The sequence below is a fragment of the Macaca fascicularis genome, chromosome 19 (assembly GCF_037993035.2).
Source record: "Macaca fascicularis isolate 582-1 chromosome 19, T2T-MFA8v1.1".
Classification (NCBI taxonomy): Eukaryota; Metazoa; Chordata; class Mammalia; order Primates; family Cercopithecidae; genus Macaca; species Macaca fascicularis.
Window position 1 is genome coordinate 65,824,618 of NC_088393.1, and position 15,216 is coordinate 65,839,833.

The 15,216-nt window shown below is 44.8% G+C and overlaps 1 protein-coding gene across 4 annotated transcripts in view; it reads right to left on the bottom strand.

The window, feature by feature from the left end:
* Window positions 1-13,400, bottom strand: part of ZSCAN18 (zinc finger and SCAN domain containing 18) — a 36,731-nt gene extending 23,331 nt beyond the window's left edge. For 2 of the 4 annotated variants that reach the window (XM_074025029.1, XM_065535096.2), the window contains exons 1-2: window positions 13,352-13,400; window positions 12,760-12,818 (exon numbers count right to left, since the gene is read on the bottom strand). The gene's annotated coding sequence lies outside the window, so the exon portion shown is untranslated. Of the gene's footprint in view, window positions 1-12,759; window positions 12,819-13,281 lie in introns of all 4 variants that reach the window. The other 2 variants (XM_074025028.1, XM_045380051.3) reach the window with 1 other exon arrangement.
* Window positions 13,401-15,216: the final 1,816 nt, after the last annotated feature.

Here is a 15,216-nt window from a genome sequence, read left to right on the forward strand (position 1 = left end):
TACAAGGTTGCCTGAGCACGTACCTTCCTGTACTTGGTCAGACAGGAGCTGTCCCTGAAGGCTTTGCCACACTGATTACACTTGTAGGGCTTCTCACCAGTATGAGTCCTCCGGTGACAGATGAGGCCCATGATGTTCCTGAAAAGTTTGACACTGGTTACAGCCACAGACCTTCTCACCAGTATGAATCCTCTTGTGCCTTATGAGGTACATAATCCCGATGAAAGTTTTTTCACATTGTTTAACTCACGAGATTTCTTTCCAGAATGATTTTTTGGATGCAAAAGAGGTGACCGCTGTGGTTGGAGAATTTTCCACACTCCATACACATAGAGGGTTTCTTTCCAATGTGAATCCTCCCATGTTTAATAAGTTATGTGTGATCAGTGAAGGCCTTTCTCCAACCAGTGCATACACAGGGATCTCCTCACGTGTGAATTCTCAGATGGACAATAAGGTGGGAGACATCAGAAAAGGATTTTTCACATTCATTACATTTGAATAGTTTTTCCCCAGTATGACTTCTGAGATGCAAAACAAGGGAAGAGTGGCAGCTGAAGGCCTTCCCACAGCTGGGATTCCTTTCACAGGGCTTCTCTCCTATGTGGGTCTTCTCATGCTTGGTAAAGGCGGACCAGCATTGAAGGCTTTCCCACTGATTGCATTTATGGGATTTCTCTCCTGTGATTTTTTTATGTACGATCAGGTTGTAATTCTTAGAGAGGGATTTTCTGCAGTCATTACAGGTATAAGGGCTCTCTTCAGTATGAGTCCTCTGGTCACTGATGAAATGAGATTTCTAACAGATAGTCTACATTCACTGCAGTCATTTTATTCATTTTCAGAGATACTGCCATTGTGTTCATAAGGACATGTGTCCTTATCAAACACCACCTCATGTCCTTCTCCTTTGTGTTGTTCCTTTCTCTGGCAATTACATGTTCACTAAGGTGCGCAGAAAGGCTGAAGGAGTTACCACCTTCGTTACATTTTGAAGGCTCATCTCCTTGTTAGATCTTCATCCAGGTGCCTAGGTTGTCCACCCTGGCTGATGGCTGCTCTACAGTCATCATTTTCCTCAAGAATTTGACCTTTAGAGCCTTTCTGACAATTATGTATGTAACTAATATATTTAACCTTTGAATCATGTTCACATAAACCTGTTGTTCAAGGACCTCTTTGACATGCAGCTAGGACTGAGCAGATGACCACAATGGTCACGGTGACCACAGCCCCTCACAGATGCTCTGGGTCCTTGTGCGTGGATGCCGTTTGCCTCAAATGCACCTCTGGATTTCTATGGAGCATTTCTACCTGGTCCTCACATTCCCAGACTTCTCCTAATGCAGATAAACATGAATCATCCCCGAAGAACCTTTTCATGTTCACAAAATTGGATGGTTCTTTCCCAAAAACATCCCGAGTTAATGTTTCCATTTGACTTTTGTTTCCCAGGCTGAACAGGAAAAGGGGAAAATTTGTGAATCCTTAGAGAAGCTGCTAGAGTTAGAATGGTAGTGTGTAAATATTAACATCAGCCAGGCCAGTATCTACTATATCTGATGCTGTGCCCATTCTGTGACACAGCAATTCCACTTGCAAGTGTACAACAAAGAGAAATGTGTATGTATGTTCATAGAAACCTTCTTCATAATAGCCTGAGACTAGACACTACCCAAATGTCACCAACTGGGGAATGGTAAAATACCACACATTTACAAAAGTGAATAAACTAAGAGTACACAAAAATATGGGTACATTTCTTAGGCATATGAAAGAGGAAGTATATTTACTGAAAGTGTACAGTATATTTACTTTGTGAAAACTTTTAGTTTTATGTTTATGTATTTTTTTAGCATGTATATCGTATTTCCAAAGAAAGCTTTTACAAAATCATATGTGCACACACACACATCCTACCAAAATAAATTAACCAGGTATATACAGATTTTGAGTTATACACTTGCATGGTAGGAAGAGAATATGAAGATGGATGAAGGATAGCAAATAAATATCACTTTAGATATTATGATTTTTAAAAAGGGACAGGGTCTAGCTATGTTGCCCAGCCTAAACTCAATCTCCTAGGCTCCTCCCACCTCAGCCTCCTAAGTAGCTGAGACCACAGGTGCATGTTAGCGCTCCCAGCTAATTTTTTTTTTTTTTGAGATGGAGTCTCGCTCTGTCACCCAGGCTGGAGTGCAGTGGCGCAGTCTCAGCTCACTGCAAGCTCCACCTCCGGGGTTCATGCCATTCTCCTGCCTCAGCCTTCCGAGTAGCTGGGACTACAGGCACCCGCCACCATGCCCGGCTAGTTTTTTTGTATTTTTAGTAGAGACAGGGTTTCACCATGCTAGCCAGGATGGTTCCAATCTCCTGACCTCGTGATCCCCCTGCCTTGGCCTCTCAAAGTGCTGGGACTACAGGAATGAACCACAACGCCCGGCCACTCCCAGCTAATTTTTAAACAATTATTTTCTGTAGAGATAGGTCTATTTTGCCCAGGTTGGTCTCAAACTCCAGGTCTCAAGTGATCCTCTGGCTTCAGCTTTCCAGAGTTCTGCGAGTATAGGCGTGAGCCATCATGCCCATCCTCTAGCTGTATTTCTGAAGTCCCTTCACTGAAGAGAACTTGATCTCCAACTGTCCCCAAGATGCTTCTTCAGTGTCTCCTGATGCTTTGCTTTTCTGTCTATCCAAATACAAATCATCTTCCACTCTCCTCTCCACTCCCATTACCATTCTCACTTCACCTGTCCCACCCACTTGCCTCCTCTGAATCCAGATATGCATACTGGACTGTCTAGGCCTCCCAACCCTTAGAACTCTGCCCGTCATTACACCCTGAAGAGACCAAAGGCTGTGGCATGGCCCATGCTGCTTCTCCCTGAGTCTTCCCTATCCCAGTACACAGCCACCCCATTTTCTCAGTGGAAGGGACTAGAAACCTGCTCCACTGGGATGGACATCCTCCATTCTCCACTCTCCCTCTTCTCAAAAGTCACACCTATGCTGTCAGCTCTGACTTTCAAATACACCCAGTATCCTACCAATTTACACTTCCTCCACCACTGTGGTCCAAGCTGTAACCACCTTTTTATTATAAACTGAAGCATAATTTAAACAGAATAAATTCAAAGTGGATGACTCACTGAGTCTTTAGATGTATTTTCATGAGTTTTCATATGTGTACACAGCTGGGCAACCAGGACAATCCATGATATAAAACATTCCCATTTTTAGGCCAGGCGCGGTGGCTCACACCTGCAATCCCAGCACTTTGGGAGGCCAAGGCGGGTGGATCACAAGGTTAGGAGATTGAGACCATCCTCATCCACATGGTGAAACCCTGTCTCTACTAAAAATACAAAATATTAGCCGGGCGTGGTGGCAAGCACCTGTAGTCCCGGCTATTCGGGAGGCTGAGGCAGGAGAATGGTGTGAACCTGGAAGGTGGAGCTTGCAGTGAGCCAAGATCGCGCCACTGCACTCCAGCCTGGGGGACAGAGCGAGACTCCGTCCCAAAAAAAAAAAAAAAAAAATTCCCATTTTCTGGAGGTAATCACTGCTCTAACCTCCATTACTACCATTACTACAGACTGCTTTGATTGGCCCTGAACTCCACGTAAGCAGGACTGCACCATCCACATGCTCTTGTCTTGGACCTGTGGCATTCAACAGTAGCTCTCAGGGTTGTTTGCATGGTTAAAACTGAACCCCCCGAAAAAAAATTTTTTAAGACAGGGTCTCATTCTGCTACCCCAGCAGGGGTGCAGTGGTGTGATCACAGCTCACAGTGGCCTCCAACTCCTGGGCTCAATCAATCCTCCTGCCTCAGTCTCCAGAGTAGCTGGGACTATAGGTATGCGCCACCATGTGCAGCTACTTATAAAGTTTTTTTAAATAGAGACATGGTCTCACTATGTTGTCCAGGCTGGTCCTGAACTCCTGGCCTCAAGCAATCCTCCCACCTTGGCCTCCCGAAGTCCTGGGATTACTGGCATGAGCCACCATGACCAGCATGTACCAAACAATTAAAAAATAATTAATACCAATTCCTCTCAGACTCTTCCAAAACATGAAGAGGGAACACTTCCTAACTCATCCTATGAGGCTAGCATTACCTTGATACCAAAGCCAGGCAAGCACACTACAAGAAACCTAGAAACCATATCCCTTAAATGTTCATGGAAAATCTTCATCAAAATACTAGGAAACCGAATTCATCAGTGTATTGCAAGGATTACACCCCATGACCAAGTAGGACTTATTCATGGAATCCAAGGATATTTCAACATATGAAAATTAATTAATGTAATACATCACAGTAACAGGATAAAGAAAACAACATGACCATCTCAAATGATGCATTAAAAGCACTGCACAAAATTCAGCACCCGACCCCTGCCTTTCTTTACTTTTTATTTCATTTTTTTGAGACCAGTCTTACTCTGTGACCCAGGCTGGAGTGCAGTGGTGCAATCATGGCTCCCTGAAGCCTTGACTGCCCTGGGGTAAGGTGACCCTCCTACCTCAGTCTCCCCATAGCTGGGACTACATGCACAAGTCATGACTCCCGGTAATTTTTTATTTTTTGCACAGATGGGGTTTTGCCACCTTGCTTAATCTGGTCTCAAATTCCTGTGCTTAAGCGATATGCCCATCTCAGCCTCCCAAAATGCCCAGATTACAGGTGTGAGCCATTGCACCCAGCCCTAACACCCTGGCATGATTAAAATAAAACACTCAATAAACTAGGTGTGGAAGGAAACTACCTCAAAATAATAAAGGACACATATGAAAAATTCACATCTTACATCATGCTCAATGGTGAAGGACATTAATAAAACTTGGCTGGGTGCAGTGACTCATGCCTGTAACCCTAGTGCTTCGAGAGGCTGAGGTGAGAGGAATGCTTGAGCCTAGGAGTTTGAGACTAATGTGGGCAACAGAGTGAGACACTGTCTCTACAAAAAGTAAAAAAATTAGCTGGGCATGGTGGCATGCATCTGCAGTGGCAGCTGTTCAGGAGGCCAAGGTAGGAGGATCACTTGAGGCTGAGTTCGAGGCTATAGTGAGCAATGATGGCACCCGTGCACTCCAGTCTGGACACAGTGACACCCTGTCTAAAACACAAAATAAATAAAACTTTCTTCTAAGATCGGAAACAAGAGAATTATGGCCGCCTTCACCACTTCTATTCAACGTAGTATGTATTGGAAGTTCTGGCCAGAACAATTAGGCAAGAAAAACAAATAAAAGACATCTACAAAAGGAAAAGAGGAAGTAAAATTATCTCAATTCACAGATAATGTGATTTTACATAGGGAAAACACCGACGATTACAACACGCACAAACCTGTTGAAACTAACAAATTCAGCAATGTTGCAGAATAGAAAACCAACACAGACGCCAGGCGTAGTGGCTCAAGCCTGTAATCCTAGCACTTTGGGAGGCCAACACGGGTGGATCACGAGGTCAGGAGATCAAGACCATCCTGGTTAACACGGTGAAACCCCGTCTCTACTAAAAAATACAAAAAACTAGCCTGGCGAGGTGGCGGGTGCCTGTAGTCCCAACAACTCGGGAGGCTGAGGCAGGAGAATGGCATAAACCCGGGAGGGGAGCTTGCAGTGAGCTGAGATCCAGCCACTGCACTCCAGCCTGGGCGACAGAGGAAGACTCTGTCTCAAAAAAAAAAAAAAAAAAGAAAAAGAAAAAGAAAACCAACACAGAAAAATCTGTTGCATTTCTATACACTAACAATGAACAATCCAAAAAGAAAATTAAGAAAAAATTGCATTTATAATAGTATCTTAACTAAAGAGACAAAAAACTTATACACTGGAAACTACAAAACACTGCTCAATGAAGTTAAAGATGATACAAATAAACAAAAAGACGTCACACGTTCATAGAAGACTTACAAAGGCTCACACAAACACCTGTCCACTAAAGTTATGGTCACTTTATTCACAATGGCCAGTAACTAGAAACTATCCTGATGTCTTCCAATGAATGAATGGTTAAACAAACCTTGGTACACTCATACCATGTGCAATGATTTGAATGCATGCCCTCCAAAGTTGGGAAAAATATATACATATGTGTGTATGTATATATAAATATAGATAGATACGTAGATGTTTTGTTGTTACTGTTAGAGACTAGGTCTCCCTATGTTGCCCAGTCTGGTTTCAACTCCTGGGCTTAAGTGATGCTCCTACCTCAACCTCCCAAAGTGCTGGGATTGTGGGCATGAGCCACCACACCTGGCTCCATGTGCTGGAAAATTAAATTCCCAATGCAAGAGTGTTGGGAGGTGTAGCCTTCTGGGAAGCGTTTAGGTCATGAGGGGTCTCAGAGGTCTGCTCTCATGAAAGGATTAATGCAATTACAAAAAGGGCTTGCAGGAGGAGTTTGCTTTCTTCCTTCTGCCATGTGAGGACACAGCAAGCAGACCTTCACCAGACCAAATACCTGTGCCTTGATCTTGCACTTTCAGCCTCCAGAACTACAAAAAACAAATTTCTGTTCTTTGTAAATTACTCAGTCTCAGGTATTGTTATAGCAGTAAAAAATAAACTAAGATACCATAGAATACTTGTCAGTAAAAAGGAACTACTGATACAGTAACTTGGATGGACCTCAAGGAAATTCTGAGTAAAAAGAAGCCGATCTCAAAAATATATATACTTCATGATTCCACTTTCCTAACATTTACCAAATAACGTAATTACAGAGACGCAGCACAGACTAATAGTCGACAGGGCCAGGCGCTTATGCCTGTAATCCCAGCACTTTGGGAGGCCAAGGTGGGTAGATCATTTGAGGTTAGGAGTTCGAGACCAGTCTGGCCAACAGGGTGAAACCCCATCTCTAGTAAAAATACAAAAAAATTAGCTGGCTGTGGTGGCACATGCCTGTAATCCCAGCTATTCGGGAGGCTGAGGCAGGAGAATTGTTTGAGGCCAGGAAGTGGAGGTTGCAGTGAGCCAAGATCACACCACTATACTCCAGCCTGGGCGACAGAGCGAGATTCTGTCTCAAACACAAAAACAAAAAAACAAAAACAAAAACAAAAAAGAAGTTTTTTGCTTTTTAGTTAGGGGTTGGGGATGGGAGTGTGAGGATGGCTACCCAAGAGGAGCACAAAGGGGTCCTGCAGTGAGCTACTGTCAAGAATCTTGATTATGGTGGTTACACAAAGCTTCACAGCATAAAATTTCACACAACGACAACATACACAAATGAGTGCATATATAATTAGTGAAATCTGATAAGCTCTGTAGGTTGTTCCAATGTCAATTTCCTGGTTTTGATACAACAAATCACTGCATCCCATATGAAAAATATTAACACTGGGAGAGGCTAGTTGAAAGGTGTACAGTACCTCTCTATATGTTTCTTTGTAACCTCCTGTGAATCCTAATTATTTCAAAATAAAAAGCAAAAAACCACAACAGTGCAAAAACCTTGTCAATAGAGGAAAATGATGAGACAAGTCTCAATCATCTTAGGAAATTTATTTGCTAAAGTTAAGGATGCGTCCAGTAGACAGGTCTATGGCTTTCTCCAAAAGTGATTTTGAGGGCTCCAAATTATTTAATTAATTTATCTATTTATTTTTTGACATGGAGTCCCGCTCTGTTGCCAGGCTGGAGGGCAGTGGCGCAATCTCGGCTCACTGCAATCTTCGTCTCCCAGGTTCAAGCAATTCTCCTGCCTCAGCCTCCGGAGTAGCTGGGATTACAGGCACCCACCACCACGCCCGGCTAATTTTCGTATTTTTAGTAGACAGGGTTTCACCATGTTGACCAGGATGGTCTCAATCTCCTGACCTCGTGATCTGCCCGCCTTGGCCTCCTGAAGTGCTGGGGTTATAGGCATGAGGTACTGTGCCCGGCCAAGGGCTCCAAATTTAAAGGGGGCTGGGTTATCCAAGGCAGGTGGATAACTTGACGTCAGGAATTTGAGATCAGCCTGGCCAACATGGTGAAACTCCGTCTCCACTAAAAATATAAAAAAATTAGCCGGGCATGGTGGCACATGCCTGTAATCCCAGTTACTGGGGAGGCTGAGGTAGAAATGCTTGAACCCAGGAGAGGGAGGTTGCAGTGAGCAGAGATCATGCCACTGCACTCTAGCCTGGGTGACAGAGTGAGACTCCTTCTCAAAAAAAAAAAAAAAAAAAAAAAAAATTTAAAGGGGAGCGGGCTGGATATTGAGAAACACAATTTTCATGTAAAGAAAAGGGTCAGGGGCCGGGTATGGTGGCTCACGCGTGTAATCCCAGCACTTTGGGAGGCCGAGGCAGGTGGATCATGAGTTCAGATCGAGACCATCCTTACTAACACGGTGAAACCCCATCTCTACTAAAAATGCAAAGAATTAGCCGTGGTGGCAGGCACCTGTAGTCCCAGCTATTCAGGAGGCTGAGGCAGGAGAATGGTGTGAACCCAGGAGGTGGAGCTTGCATGAGCGGAAATCATGCCACCGCACTCCAGCCTGGGTGACACTCTGTCTCCAAAAAAAAAAAGGGCAGGGGAAAAATGTGGGGAATGTACATTACGGTAACATAGACAAAATGGGGTAAGAGAACAATCAGATATGCATTTGTGTCTGGCAGGCCGGGGTGACTGCACTTGTAAAGATATCAATGTGCATTGCCATGGTTAAGTTTTAACAACAGCTCACCTGGAATTTCCTTGTGGGCGAAATATGGGGGAGGCCTGTAGCATTTCATCTTGTAGCCATCTTATTTAGGAACAGGGGAGGCAGGTTTGTTTGACCCAGTTCCCAACTTGACTTTTCTCTTTGGCTAAGTGAGTTTGGAGTCCCAACATTTAATTTCTTTTCACAACCGTGGCAAGACTTGGCTCAAAAATAATACCATAATGGCTGGGTGCAGTGGCTCATGACTATAATCCCAGGATTTTGGGAGACTGAGGTGGCTGGATCACTCGAGGTCAGGAGTTCGAGACCAGCCCAGGGAACACAGTGACACTCTGTCGCTACTAAAAATACAAAATTAGCCGGGCATGGTGGCATGCACTTGTAATCCCAGCTACTCGGGAGGCTGAGGCAGAAGAATCACTTGAACCCGGGAGGCAGAGTTTGCACTGAGCCAAGATCGTGCCACTGCACTCCAGCCTAGGCAACAGGCTGAGACTCTGTCTCAAAAAAAAGATGATAATAATAACGCTATAATATAATTAGGAATTGGGAAATTTTGAAAAGGATGGGTTATCACATGATAACAGGAAATTATTGCTCATTTTCTTAGGTGTGATATGGTATTATGGTTATGCAAAAGAATGTCTTTATTATTAGAATATATGACCCAACATATTTATCAGCAAAGTGTCATACTTGTAATAAATATATATACATGTAGACATACACATACATAAACATATGCACACACAAAAATACATATATGCACAGATATATATACAAATATACATACTCATATATACACAAAATATACACATATATCATACAAAAATACATATATACACATATATGCCCCCACACAAATATATACATACACAAATATGTATACACATATGCACAAATATACATTAATACATAATATATAATTGTGTTATATATTACAGGCATATAAAACAAATATGGCAAAACATTAATTGGTGAATCTTGGAGTGGGTGATGGGCATTCACGATACTCTTTTTTTTCAACTTCTCTGTTAGAGTATTTTAGAAACTTGTCAAAACATAAAGTAGGCAAGGGAAATAGAAATGCCTCCTGGAGAGATATTCCAGGATCATCATTCATTAACACCTTGGTGAGGTGAACTTATAACAGGTTTCTCAAAAGGCATTCAAGAGATGGTTGTTAAGTGTTCAAGGGGGGAAAATATGATGCTAGCCAGAAGCTGTTAAAAAACAACTATGGAGTTACCACCTGGGAAAATGCTAACTTATAAGGCCCTTTCCAGGCAATAGGTTTTGTTGCAGGACAGTAAAGGAAGGCCAGAAGTGTCAGCCTCTAAGAACTGGAGTCAGGGCAAGGCAAAGCTGTCCAAAGCACTCACAGGTTCCTGTGGCAAACCCTGGAATTAACTGGCCCTCTAGCTGCTCCCAGTGGTTGGCAGCTGATACAAATTCAATCTCGTTTAATCTCTTTGCGAGCTAAGTATGTTTCTGAGAAGACAAGTTAAGTGAAAATACGGCAAATAGAATTCTACTCTGGATCCAGCAGGGAGCTTACTATTTAAATAAAACTTCAAATTCTGTTTAAATATTTTATATTAAAGATATCACTGCAAAATTAATGCATGTTCATTGCAGAAAATCTGGAAAACATAAATAAGTACAACGATAATAATCTATAATCCCACTGTTGAGCCTTGGGTGCATTTACTTCCTCTTTTCTTCACAGAGAATCATTTTGAAACAGGTGGAGTCAACCTGTATATATAACTTGGATCCTTTTTTGTTTTTCCTAGTTAACATTATATTATGGGTAGTTCCCACAACGTTGACATGTCTTTATTAGTGTAAGACATACCACAGCCTCTCTGAACAACAATTCAGAAGAACTAGGTTGAAATAAAAAATCCTAAATGCTAAGAGATGTGGTGGATCAACACTGGCATCCTTTTTACAATGACATAAATCAAAATTCAAAAGTAGTATCAGAGGATCTCACATTTAGTAAGCATGGTTTCATCAAACTTTTGTTCCAGTTAGATATGTATGCAAGTCATCATGTACATGTGTTTCTCTCAACGCTTGTGTGAAAATTTTGAAAACCTCCAGGATAGAGAAACCCTTACAAGGATACACATTCAACATGTCCCCTAAAGCACTGGTGGAAACGCTGAAAACCTGGAAATTTCCAAGATGTTCATCAACAGGAAAGGCAAAAAAAAAAACAAACAAAAAACTGTGGCATTTTCACAAGGTAGGATACTATAGAGCAATGAAAGCCGGTGTGCTGAAAGCTTCACCTAGTACAAGGTTGGGGAGAGAAGCAGGTTGCAAAGTTTCATAACACGGAAAGCATGCCAATTTCAAACATATGCACGCAAGCACACACAAACACCCCATACTCCATATTGCCTGAGGCACTGGTATTACAAAGGAAAATGCTCTAAAAAAAACAAAAAAATGGCCTGGGCACACTAGATAGATGTGCAGTGGATGCATCACACACCTCCTCTGTGATCTTAAGTCTGTGGGAAAAGGGCCAGCTTCCTGTAATCACAGGGATGGCCCTTTTTCTTTCATTCTGCAAATATTTACTGAACACGTCCTGTATGCCAGGCCCTGTTCTAGGCACCAATAATTCAGCAGTGGATCAGACAGATGAAGACCTCAACCTCAGAGTAGGCATTCTAGTATGGGAATAGGCAAAGAACTGCAGAATCTTGTCACTATCAAATGCTCACTCTCTGCAAACTGAGGAAGCACACAGACCAGCAATCCAGTTTCTGAGTTAGAGCCCCAGACCGTCCCAATCTCTATCCACTGCCTACAACCCAAAAACCAAGCAACCTCAGAGAATGAACTGCCCAAGGAAGAAGCTAGGGCACGGAAATTCACTCTGATGCAAGCTCTATCATCACCTACAACCCAGCAGCAAACAGTCCTTAGCCCGGCAGCCCCAGTCCTAGGGCATGTGAGGATTCTGCCTGTCACTGAGTAAGGAGAGTGTTTAGAGGACAGATATGACCTGACAGGCTTCCACTGAATCGTGAGGAGGCCAGAGGCAGGGGAGCAAGAAGATACCTGTACCAGGGAGAAGAGGTGTGGTGATGTGGCTGAATTCTGGAATTATGTTATGTTATGTTATGTTATTTATTTATTTTATTTTATTTATTTATTTTGAGACAGAGCCTCGCTCTGTCAGTGCTGGAGTACAGTGGCACGATCTTGGCTCACTGCAACCTCCACCTCCCAGGTTCAAGCGATCCTCCTGCCTCAGCCTCCCGAGCAGCTGGGATTATAAGTGCATGCTTTAGGAGACATGTTGAATGTGTATCCTTGTACGGGTTTCTCTAGCCTGGAGGTTTTCAAAATTTTCACACAAGCGTTGAAAGAAACACATGTACATGATGACCTGCATACATATCTAACTGGCACAAAAGTTTGATGAAACTATGCTCACTAAATGTGAGATCCTCTGATACTACTTTTGAATTTTTATTTATGTCATTGTAAAATGCCCAGCTAACTGAATTCTGGAAATATCTTAAAGGTTAAGGCATGGCATTTTGGACAGAGACGATGTGGGGATTGGGGAAAAGAGAAATACCCAGGTGGACGAAGAGGATTGTGGGTGGAAGGAGTCACTCCTTACGGAGACTAGAAAGACTGAGTTTGAGGGAGAGCAGATGCTCAGCTGAGGATACCAAAGTCTGAGAGGCCTGTCCCTGGGGATCAGCATTCGGGCATCAGAGGTTTGTGGAGAGGCCAGCCCAGTATACAACCGCAGGGAAGCGAGGAAGGGCAAGTCAGTGGAGTCAGAACCCAGCAGGGAAGGGAGGAAGCCTGGCAGGGAATGTTCACAGTGGGTAGAAAGGGGAAGGAAGCATCCGCACCAACCCTAAAGGGGCAGAGGAGGAAGCCATCTCTTGGGGGAAGGAAAAGGAGGAAGAACAGGGTTGTCAGGGACAGTAGGATGAAAAATGGGGAAAACGTCCTAGGGAGTAAGACACGGGAAGCAGAATAGGTTGTTCAAGTCCAAATCTTGTGAGGAGAGGAGAGGGAGAAGGGAGGGGCGTCCGCACCTGTGCAGGAAGAGACGAGGGGTCCACACCCTGGGAAGATTAGAAAAGGCCATCTGTGCCTGCAGGGAAAAAAAAAAAAAAAAGAATACTGGTGAGTCCGGGGTTAAGGGAAGGGAGAAAAAAAAAGGGATCCGCTCCAGTGGGAGGGGAGAGGAAGAGAAATGAGTCCCCGCCCCAAACGGAGAGAATAGGTGGTCTGCGCCCACCAGGAGAGGGAATTAGAGGGTCCGCACTCCACGCGGAGAGGGGAGGAGATTCGGGGTTTGCATCCCACTGGGGAGAAGGGGATAGGGGGCCCACGCCCCATGAAGAGGAGGGAGTAGGGGGCTCGCGCCCTGCGGGGAGAGGCGTTAAGGGGTTCGCGCCCGGCGAGGAGATGCGCGTAGAACGCCCGAGCCCCAAGGGGAGAAGACACGCGGGAGGGTCCGCGCCTGACGGAGACAGTTCCTCACGCCCGCCCCGCCCGGAACCACAAGCCGGCGCCCCTAACAAGTCCCTGCCCAGAGCAGGGCTGCCGCGTACCCTCCCAGACAGAAAGAGCAGCCACGCAGCCACGGCCCAGCCCCAGCCGCTCTGGAGTCCTTGACGCCACCTTCACTAGGTCTCGGCTCCGCGACTGGTGGGCGGGAATGGAGGAAACTGAGACCCGAGAGGCCGCGAGAGCACAGAATTCACTTCCCGCGGCCGCAGCGTCCACCTCGGCGCGCTCTCGGGCTCTGCGTATGGGCGCGCAGAGTTCCCGGATGCGACATTTCCGGCGACACCGGACACTGGGGGCGAAGCCTAGTGTGTCGGGGGGGGCAGGGCCGTGTCCGCAGCTGCCTGGCAGCCAGAACCTGGGAGCGCGCGCACTGTTACCTTTCAGGGTCCTTTGCCCTTCGCCTCTGCTGGTAGGTGAGGTTTAACAGACGAAAAAACGCCGGGAGCGCCTGTGGACTGCCCTTGAGCCGCCGCGGACGAGCACCTTGTCTCTCAGATTGACCAGCCCTACATCCCCTTGCGAGCCTGCACCACCCTGGTCGCGCGTGGTCGCAGCAGAATCTCGTTCACACGGGTCCCATTCGTAGGCTGCTGTGTCTCCTTCCTCTCACGGCGTAGGGGACTGGGGCCTGGAGTCACTTCTCTACTGGGGTGTGGAATGACCCAATGGACATTGACACCTTCATGCGGTCGTTTAACGCTCCGTGCACAATAACCATTTTACTCGGTTGTGTGATGCTGCATCGAAAATAACCCATTTACACGCTGTATAAGACTCCACGACACAATAGCCCCTCTACGCGGTTATGTAAGACTCCATGGCACAATAACCTCTTCATGCGGTTGTGTAACTCTCCATGGCACAATAACCCATTGCCATGCATAACGTTCCGTGCCAGAACAACCACTTTACGCCATTGCGTAACACTCTATGGCACAATATCCACTTTACAAGGCTGTGTAATACTCCATGGCACAATAACCCTTTCATGTGGTTGTGTAATCTTCCATGGTGCAATAACCACTTCACTTGGTTGTGTAATCCTCCAGGGCACAATAATCATTTTATGTGATCATATAAAATGTTCCACTGTGAATACACCATTTGCTCATTTTCCTTCCTGTCAATGGATATTTGGGCTGTTTCCAGTTGGGAGTTACTACAAAGGAAACTGCTATGAACATTGTGTGTGTATCTTTTGATAAGCAGGTTTGTATTTCTGTTGGGTGAATGCCTAGGACTGCAGCTGTCTCTTCATGGGTGCACATGTTCAGGTTAGGAGATAACACTAGTTTACAGTGCCCCCTACAGTGGTGTATAAGATTCCCAGTTGCTGCACATTCTTGTCAACACTTGGTACTGTTATTTTCATTTTAGCCATTAGTGTGGTTTCTCTGATGAGTGGTAAAGTTGGGCACATTTGCATGCACTTATTGGCCATTTGGACTTTTCCTTGTTTATGAGGGGGCTGGTTCAAGTCATTTGCCAACTTTTCTATTAAGTTTCATTCTTATTGAGATGCTGAGTTCTTTATATATTTGGAGGCCAGTCCTTTGTTGGCTCTACAACGGTCTTCTCCCACTCTGTCACTTGCCCTTCTTTCACTTGCATAATATTGCTTTCTGATGAACACAAGTTTTTGTTTTGTTTTGTTTTGTTTTTGTGTGTGTGTGTTTTTTTTTTTTTTTTTTTTTGAGACAGAGTCTTGCTCTGTTTGCCCAGGCTGGAGTGCAGTGGTACGATCTTGGCTCATTGCAACCTCTGCCTCCCAGGTTCAAGCAATTCTCCTGCCTCAGCCTCCCAAGCAATTGGGATTATAGGTGCATGACATCATGCCCAGTTAATTTTTATATTTTTAGCAGAAATGGGTTTTGCCATGTTGGCCAGGCTGGTCTCAAACTCCTGACCTCACATGATCCATCCACCTCGGCCTCCCAAAGTGCTGGGATTACAGTTGTGAGCCACTGTGCCCGGCC